Below are 7,503 nucleotides of genomic sequence, written 5' to 3' on the forward strand. Positions count from 1 at the left end.
AATGAGGATTGCGAGGGTAATACAGTCATTTGAATAATAAATAATCTTATCAAGTATTGAAGAACTTTCTTAATAAAACAAATGAATGTAATATGTTTTCTCACAAGACAAACTCCACTACTGAAATTAATACTCAGCGACAACATTGAGCATTGAGAAGGCGTCATCCCTCGTACTCCGTAGGCTCACTTCGGCTCTCTGTAGAGAACGTAAAGGCCTCCCAAACGTTTTCAGAGAGGTAGTCACCAACTACTACAAGGAAACCCCCGCCTCAAAATGACCCTGTATGTCCAAGGGGCGATAAACACGGCAATCAAAACAAGCAAAGAACGAAAACTCTGAAGCATCGATGATACTCCTCAGGAATCCCAACTCATTTTCTGCCACATGTAGCAAGCTTGTGCAAAACCTCAATATATGCCTGTAATGATATACCAGATAAAAGATTGAAAAATAGTTTACCCCCTAAACAATGTTTTGAAGTGTGACTGTTTGTAGCGATATCAGGGATAGCAAACCGTATTTACTGCTGCTGGCCTGTAATATGGTTCATTTCAGTGTCGTTCCGTCCATCGGTGCTTTACCATGTTCGCCACAAGTTATATAGTATGGTATAGCGCCAAATCGCACCATTGCGTCTTGTACAGTGAGCCACCCATAAGATTACTACCGGCACGTGAACATCAATATATGTGCTCGTGTATTGTCACGTTCTGGTATTAACCTTGTGATTAGTATGCTGCTAGATTCTTTAAATGCATGACTACCAAGAAATACATCAGCTTTCCACTTTAATCTTCCCTATTTGAATGACAATTACTGAGCTTAAACAATGCACTTCGAATCTGATATAATCTGGAAATTATTGATTCACCAATGGGTATAGAATTTACCGTTAATAACAGGATCAGAAAGGCGAGGTGTACCACACCGACCGCCATTATCAATATGTATATCAATTTGATAAAGCTTGTAACGCGATAAACTCCTGAGTATTTTTATATACGGACTACGGCTCTTGTCCAAATATCTCAAACATTTTTATTGCTTTCCATTTTTCCTCACTACTTTTCCATTTTCCCTCACTACTCTGTCTTTCTGTATTTGGTGTTGTATTCTTACTCTTAGTGTCTCCTTGACATCCGTCCTCATATCACCGTGGTTGCTGGTGTCTCCTTGACACCCGTCCCCATATGACCGTGGCTGTTGGTATCTCCTTGACACCCGTCCTCATATGACCCTGACTGTTGGTGGGACCTTGACACCCGTCCTCATATGACCCTGGCAGTTGGTATCTCCTTGACACCCGTCCTCATATGACCCTGACTGTTGGTGGGACCTTGACACCCGTCCTCATATGACCCTGGCAGTTGGTGGGACCTTGACACCCGTCCTCATATGACCCTGGCAGTTGGTGTGACCTTGACACCAATCCTCATATGACCCTGACTGTTACGAGGACGTTAAACCCCTAAAACAATGTAACATCTGTACTGTTATGTCAAGAGTACAGAGTCGTATTGTGAATTCCTACTCCAGACGTGGAAACAGTGGAATCCGGATTTTAAGGAACCCCTGTTTTACTTTCCGGTTCTGTTCACTACCATACTCCATTCCAAACACAGCGGTCTCGGATGATGCCGACGTTCTCAGTAATAGTACATTAAGGTCAAAAGGGTCAAACTTTTCAACATTGAACATACTGATTTATATTCGATAGAAATGGTGTGGTTTATAGTAAATGTTAGGTTAATTTTATTAAAAATCTTACGAATAAACATAACAAGTGTTTTAATATGAATCGCATCATAATGAAATTAAATCAAATGAAGCACGATTTAGCAGCTTTTGACAGGACACATGCGTTATTTCCTGGTTGTCAATGTCCTTGTTGAGTGTGAATACCTAATACAACAATCTGTCTTTGCTGACTGGCTTTGTTTTCATATCACACTGCCAAGTGCACATTTAGATAAATCGATGTCACGTCTTCAAATACCAAGCCATTATTGCGCGCATCAATCTCGTGTACATACAATTATGGCAAACTCTTCTCTAACCATTGACCTCTATCTCATCACGTAATCAACAAAGGCATCATACTATATCATCACGTAATCAACAAAGGCATCATACTATATCATCACGTAATCAACAAAGGCATCATACTATATCATCACGTAATCAACAAAGGCATCATACTATATCAGCAAATTCTTCATCATAAACGATTCTATGATAATACCAAGCTGTCTGATCAGATTGAGTTTTCATTTTCTCGATAGTAACATTCTTGCTTTCTTTTCTAACTGACATTGTCTATATGTGAAGCTTTTTCAACATTCAAGTCTTTTTTATCATTGCCGTGATTGATATCACCAGAGACTTGTATATCTGGTATATACGTCTCTGATATCACCTGATGCTGGGGAAACCTATAATACGGTGGGTCGTGTCGCGTGCTGATAGGCCGATACAGACTTTAGGGAATTGTTATAGTTTATTTTATGTGACATGATATTCAGTGTGTTAAAAAGTCCTTGTGTTGTCATTGTCGCTGCAACTATCGTCAATTTTGAAAACGTTACATTACTTGAGTTTGACATAGCTTTACAGGACGTGGATCATTGTTAAATCCTAACACTTATCCTAACACCTTGTTGTATTATCCCCATACACTTTCTAATGTCCCGTTGTAAACATCTCATTTGGTCATAGTTTTTAGATATCATTACTACTTTGAATGATTCCTATAAGAAACAAAAATCTTGGTTTTATATAATCGATTATGATAGCGTTTGGAATGGCAATCCTAAAAAAGTGAAAAGGCGTAGTGATTCCTGAGAAGTATCCTCGACTGTTTGGTTGTTTATTAGTCTGTCTGCTGGGTTTATCGCCCCTTGAGCTACGGTTAATGGTAGTTTGTAGTTGGTGACTTCTTCATTGAACAATATACAGTAGATCCGTCGGATGCCATCCAGATTAATTAGGGTTGAGTGTCCTGCCCAAGGACACAACTACGACAACACAGACCGTCCCGTTTCTCAGCTCCTCGAGAAATACAAACGGGCATGAGTTGGGAACGTCGAACCACGCATATTCACCCGCGGTTCTGAAGGTGAAAGTAACCGTCCACACACTCTATGTGTCACTAACCTTGACCATTACTCAAGGATGGTTTGATAAACTGATTGTAATAATTACTTTATTGTTAAGAATGTAACTTTTATCAAATCAAAATATTGCATTGCTGTAATTTAATCAATAAAGCCACCAAAATAAAAGCACATCCAAAGTTTGTTTGTTATGAGAATAGAAATTGTTCTACAATTGTTTCTGACCAAGTAAGTATATTGAAATGATATGTATTGTATAGTATATGATCAGTATCTACGACATCGGGTGATCTTGTATTGTTTGATACTTTTAATGTCATTTGATGACTTTCTTTTTAAGATTCGACATCTTTCATTTTCAAATAACGCCAGTATTGAAGGACCAAAGAACAGTTACACATTTCAGTATCTGATTACCCTGTTTTATATATAAACAATTTATATAGATGTTTTGTCCTAGTTCGTAACACAAACTCCATGTCTTATCACGCATTTACTTCAAAGTACTTTCCTTACATGCTAAGGAATAATACATTAGTACGGAAAGCCCTGCTGACGTATAGTAATATGCCGGGAAACGTAAGATATTAAACTATCATCATGAAAAGATGTTACTCAATTTAAAAGAAAAAGGACTGCTACAAACTGCCATATTTTTGCCATATCTTGAAGGACCTCTGCACAAAATTGCATTCCATAAATAGAATACAATTACTTGTCGCAAAAGGCACCCGACACCAGATTTATATAAATGTAAAGGGTCTGCAATCAATATTTACATGTGGTTCAAAGGCCTGTTCATGATACAAACTAAATAGAAACAGATATAATATAACACCCTAAATCACCATCCGGAGGTGTTTTTTTCTCCATTTCTCTCGGCCTTTTTTGCGATTTTGTTCGCCTCACGTAGATCACTGACGAGTCTTAGAAGGACGAAACAGCTGTATGGCGTAGTAGGATTCAATTTGGCTCTGGCGCTACAGTGTATCCAAGTGTTCGTTTTGAAAGGTTCGAGTATCTTGTATATTTTTTGCACAATCATCATTACATGTTCATAATTATTCTGAGCACATTAACATGTCGTATACATTTGTAACACGCCATTACATACTTACAAGTTTTACACACTGTATCGAATTATGTAAAGTGCCAAGATCGTGAAAGCGTATGCCTTGAATACATGTCTTACAATGGCCTGTAAAAGTACTTCCTTAATAACAAAATGTCGTATAGGTATAAAAAGATATTACATTATACAGGTGATATTTCATGGAAGATCTGTCCTCAATCACAAACGGATACAACATTACCTATCAGTAAATTGTATAGAAGTTCTCTCATTTACAAATTTAAAAAAAAGTAGCGGTTACCTAAACTATTTACAACTCATCCGTGCAAACGTTTCTTCTGTAACATATGTGAAACGTTTGCCTCAATGAATTTATGTTAAATGTTTTCTCTTAGTTTCAGGCCTTGAACGTAAAAGGTTTGCTCGCAAGTATGAGAGTAAAATGTCTGCTACACAGAAACGTAGGCGTAAAGTGAGAGTAAAATATTTGTAACAAATAATGATATATTTAAAGTGAGAGTTAAATGTCTGTTACACATAATGATATATTTAAAGTGAGTGTAAAATGTCTGTTACACATACTGATATATTTGAAGTGAGAGTAAAATGTCTGTTACACATAATGATCGATGTAAAGTGAGAGTAAAATGCCTGTTTCACATAATGATATATTTAAAGTACTACACGAAAGACACTCAGAAGTGGACCACATTTCAATATAATAACGTATATTCACTACCCGTATTTCTTTTGATTTCAAGAAAAAAAAGATCTGCGTTTGTTATTGAGCACCTTTCCCCTATAGAATGTGGATGTAAATTTATTACATTTTATCGCGATCTTAAGTGTTATTGCTGATATCTCAAAATGTATTAAAATAATTCAATAAGATATTATCTTATCAGATTAGAGCTATTGTCTAAGAAGATCTATATTAATGACGGTGGCTCATGTTAGTGAGAATGTACTAATAACGCCCGGCCCAGTGTCGTGTTGTCAATTACAGTATGTCAATGTTTACAGATATTAATCCGACAGTAAACAGGACACCAGGCTGTTATCACAGGAAATACGATAACACTCACAGCCCCTGTGTAAACTTGATTTCAATCCAATCAAACAAAACAACAAAACTTACCATCATTTTGGCATGCCGTGTAGTCCACTTATGCTCCTGGCGTGAATTCTCAGAGTTACACTATTAAAACATTAAATATAAGGAGGTTCTCGTCTAAGTACTTATCTCTGTTCAAAACTCCATCATTCCACTCTTCATTGATTGATCTTACATCCTAAAACATAACAGGACAGGGACAGCCATTTAAAAACTATCCATTGATATCAACAGAAAAAGGCATTTCCATGTTCCCTGTCCTCTCGGTGGTGATGTGACGTCCCACCAGTTACGACATTCTCTATAACATAGAACTACCAGAATGTTTACCCAAAGAGATATGAACTATTGACTCAGAACTCGCTGTGTTTGAAGAAGAATTAGTTAATTCCGATTTTTGTAGGCGCTTACATAGTCCATATAATCTTATTTTGTTATGTAGGTCGAGGTTTTGTAGCGAATATTAGATAAATGTTTTAGGAGCAACCGAGACGGGTATGTAAAATCGATGATGGTGTAATGTGTGATCAACTATGTCGAAGCTGTTCTCGTGATGGTGTCTCATTTTAACGAGACGTGTACATGGGGTAAAGGCATTGGCTCATTTTAACGAGACGTGTACATGGGGTAAAGGCATTGGCTCATTTTAACGAGACGTGTACATGGGGTAAAGGCATTGGCTCATTTTAACGAGACGTGTACATGGGGTAAAGGCATTGGCTCATTTTAACGAGACGTGTACATGGGGTAAAGGCATTGGCTCATTTTAATGAGTCATGTACACGGGGTCAAGACATTGGCTCATTTTCACGAGACATATACACGGGGTCAAGACATTGGCTCATTTTCACGAGACATGTACACGGGGTCAAGTCATTGGCTGATTTTAATGAGGCATGTAAACGGGTTGAAGGCATTGGCTCATTTTAATGAGACATGTTAACGGGTTGAAGTCCATTGCCTGATTTTAATGAGGCATGCATACGGGTTGAAGTCATTGGCTCATTTTAACGAGACAGGTACACGGGGATAAAGAAATTGGTTCAATCTAACGTGACATGCACAGGTTCAAGACAACCCCTTATTTAACATAACATATGGGCCACATCTCAAGTGTAACATGATCACAACAGACATCAAATGTAACATAACATATGGGTCACATCTCAGGTGTAACAGGATCGCCAGACACATCAAATGTAACATAACATATGGGCCACATCTCAGGTGTAACATGATCACAACAGACATCAAATGTAACATAACATATGGGTCACATCTCAGGTGTAACAGGATCACCACAGACATCAAATGTAACATAATATATGGGTCACATCTCAGGTGTAACAGGATCACCACAGACATTAAATGTAACATAATATATCGATATATCTGCTCATCGCAAATGTGGTGTTACTAATGTTGTACCTAGATTAGGCATGGTCTCATCGGCCAGGTGCTTTTCATTCAGGAACACCTGGTCTTAACATCTTCTACTGTTGTAGTTAATTCGCGTGTATCTCCTTGGATCATATACCTTGGCATAGATTGAATTTCACGGTGGGTGAGGATGATGTTATGTTTGCACTTAGGTATCATCTTGTCTCGGATATTTGAACAAACGAGATTTTACATTTCCAATATATTTGCTAAAGTATGCCGCTCGCTGTATGACGACTCGCTTTATGACCGCTCGCTGTATGTCGCTCGCTGTATGACGACTCGCTGTATAACCGCTCGCTGTGTGACGACTCGCTGTATGACCGCTCGCTGTATGACGACTCGCTTTATGACCGCTCGCTGGGAGACGAGTCGCTTTATGACCGCTTGCTGTATGACGACTCGCTGTATGACGACTCGCGGTATGACTACTCGCTGTATGACGACCGCTCGCTGTATGACGACTCGCTGTATGTCGCTCGCTGTATGACGACTCGCGGTATGACCGCTCGCTGTATGACCGCTCTCTGTATGACGACTCGCTGTATGTCGCTCGCTGTATGACGAATCGCTGTATGTCGCTCGCTGTATGACCGCTCGCTGTATGACGACTCGCTGTATGTCGCTCGCTGTATGACGACTCGCGGTATGACCGCTCGCTGTATGACGACTCGCTGTATGTCGCTCGCTGTATGACGAATCGCTGTATGTCGCTCGCTGTATGACCGCTCGCGGTATGACGACTCGCTGTATGTCGGTCG

General features: G+C 39.0%; 1 protein-coding gene across 1 annotated transcript in view; it reads right to left on the bottom strand.

Moving 5' to 3' along the window:
- Positions 1-5,423, bottom strand: part of LOC117325713 (prostaglandin E2 receptor EP4 subtype-like) — a 57,255-nt gene extending 51,832 nt beyond the window's left edge. The window contains exon 1 of the mRNA XM_033882140.1: positions 5,327-5,423. The gene's annotated coding sequence lies outside the window, so the exon portion shown is untranslated. The remainder of the gene's footprint in view (positions 1-5,326) is intronic.
- Between the last annotated feature and the right edge of the window lie 2,080 nt (positions 5,424-7,503).

This window comes from Pecten maximus, chromosome 4 (genome assembly GCF_902652985.1).
Source record: "Pecten maximus chromosome 4, xPecMax1.1, whole genome shotgun sequence".
Classification (NCBI taxonomy): domain Eukaryota; kingdom Metazoa; phylum Mollusca; class Bivalvia; order Pectinida; family Pectinidae; genus Pecten; species Pecten maximus.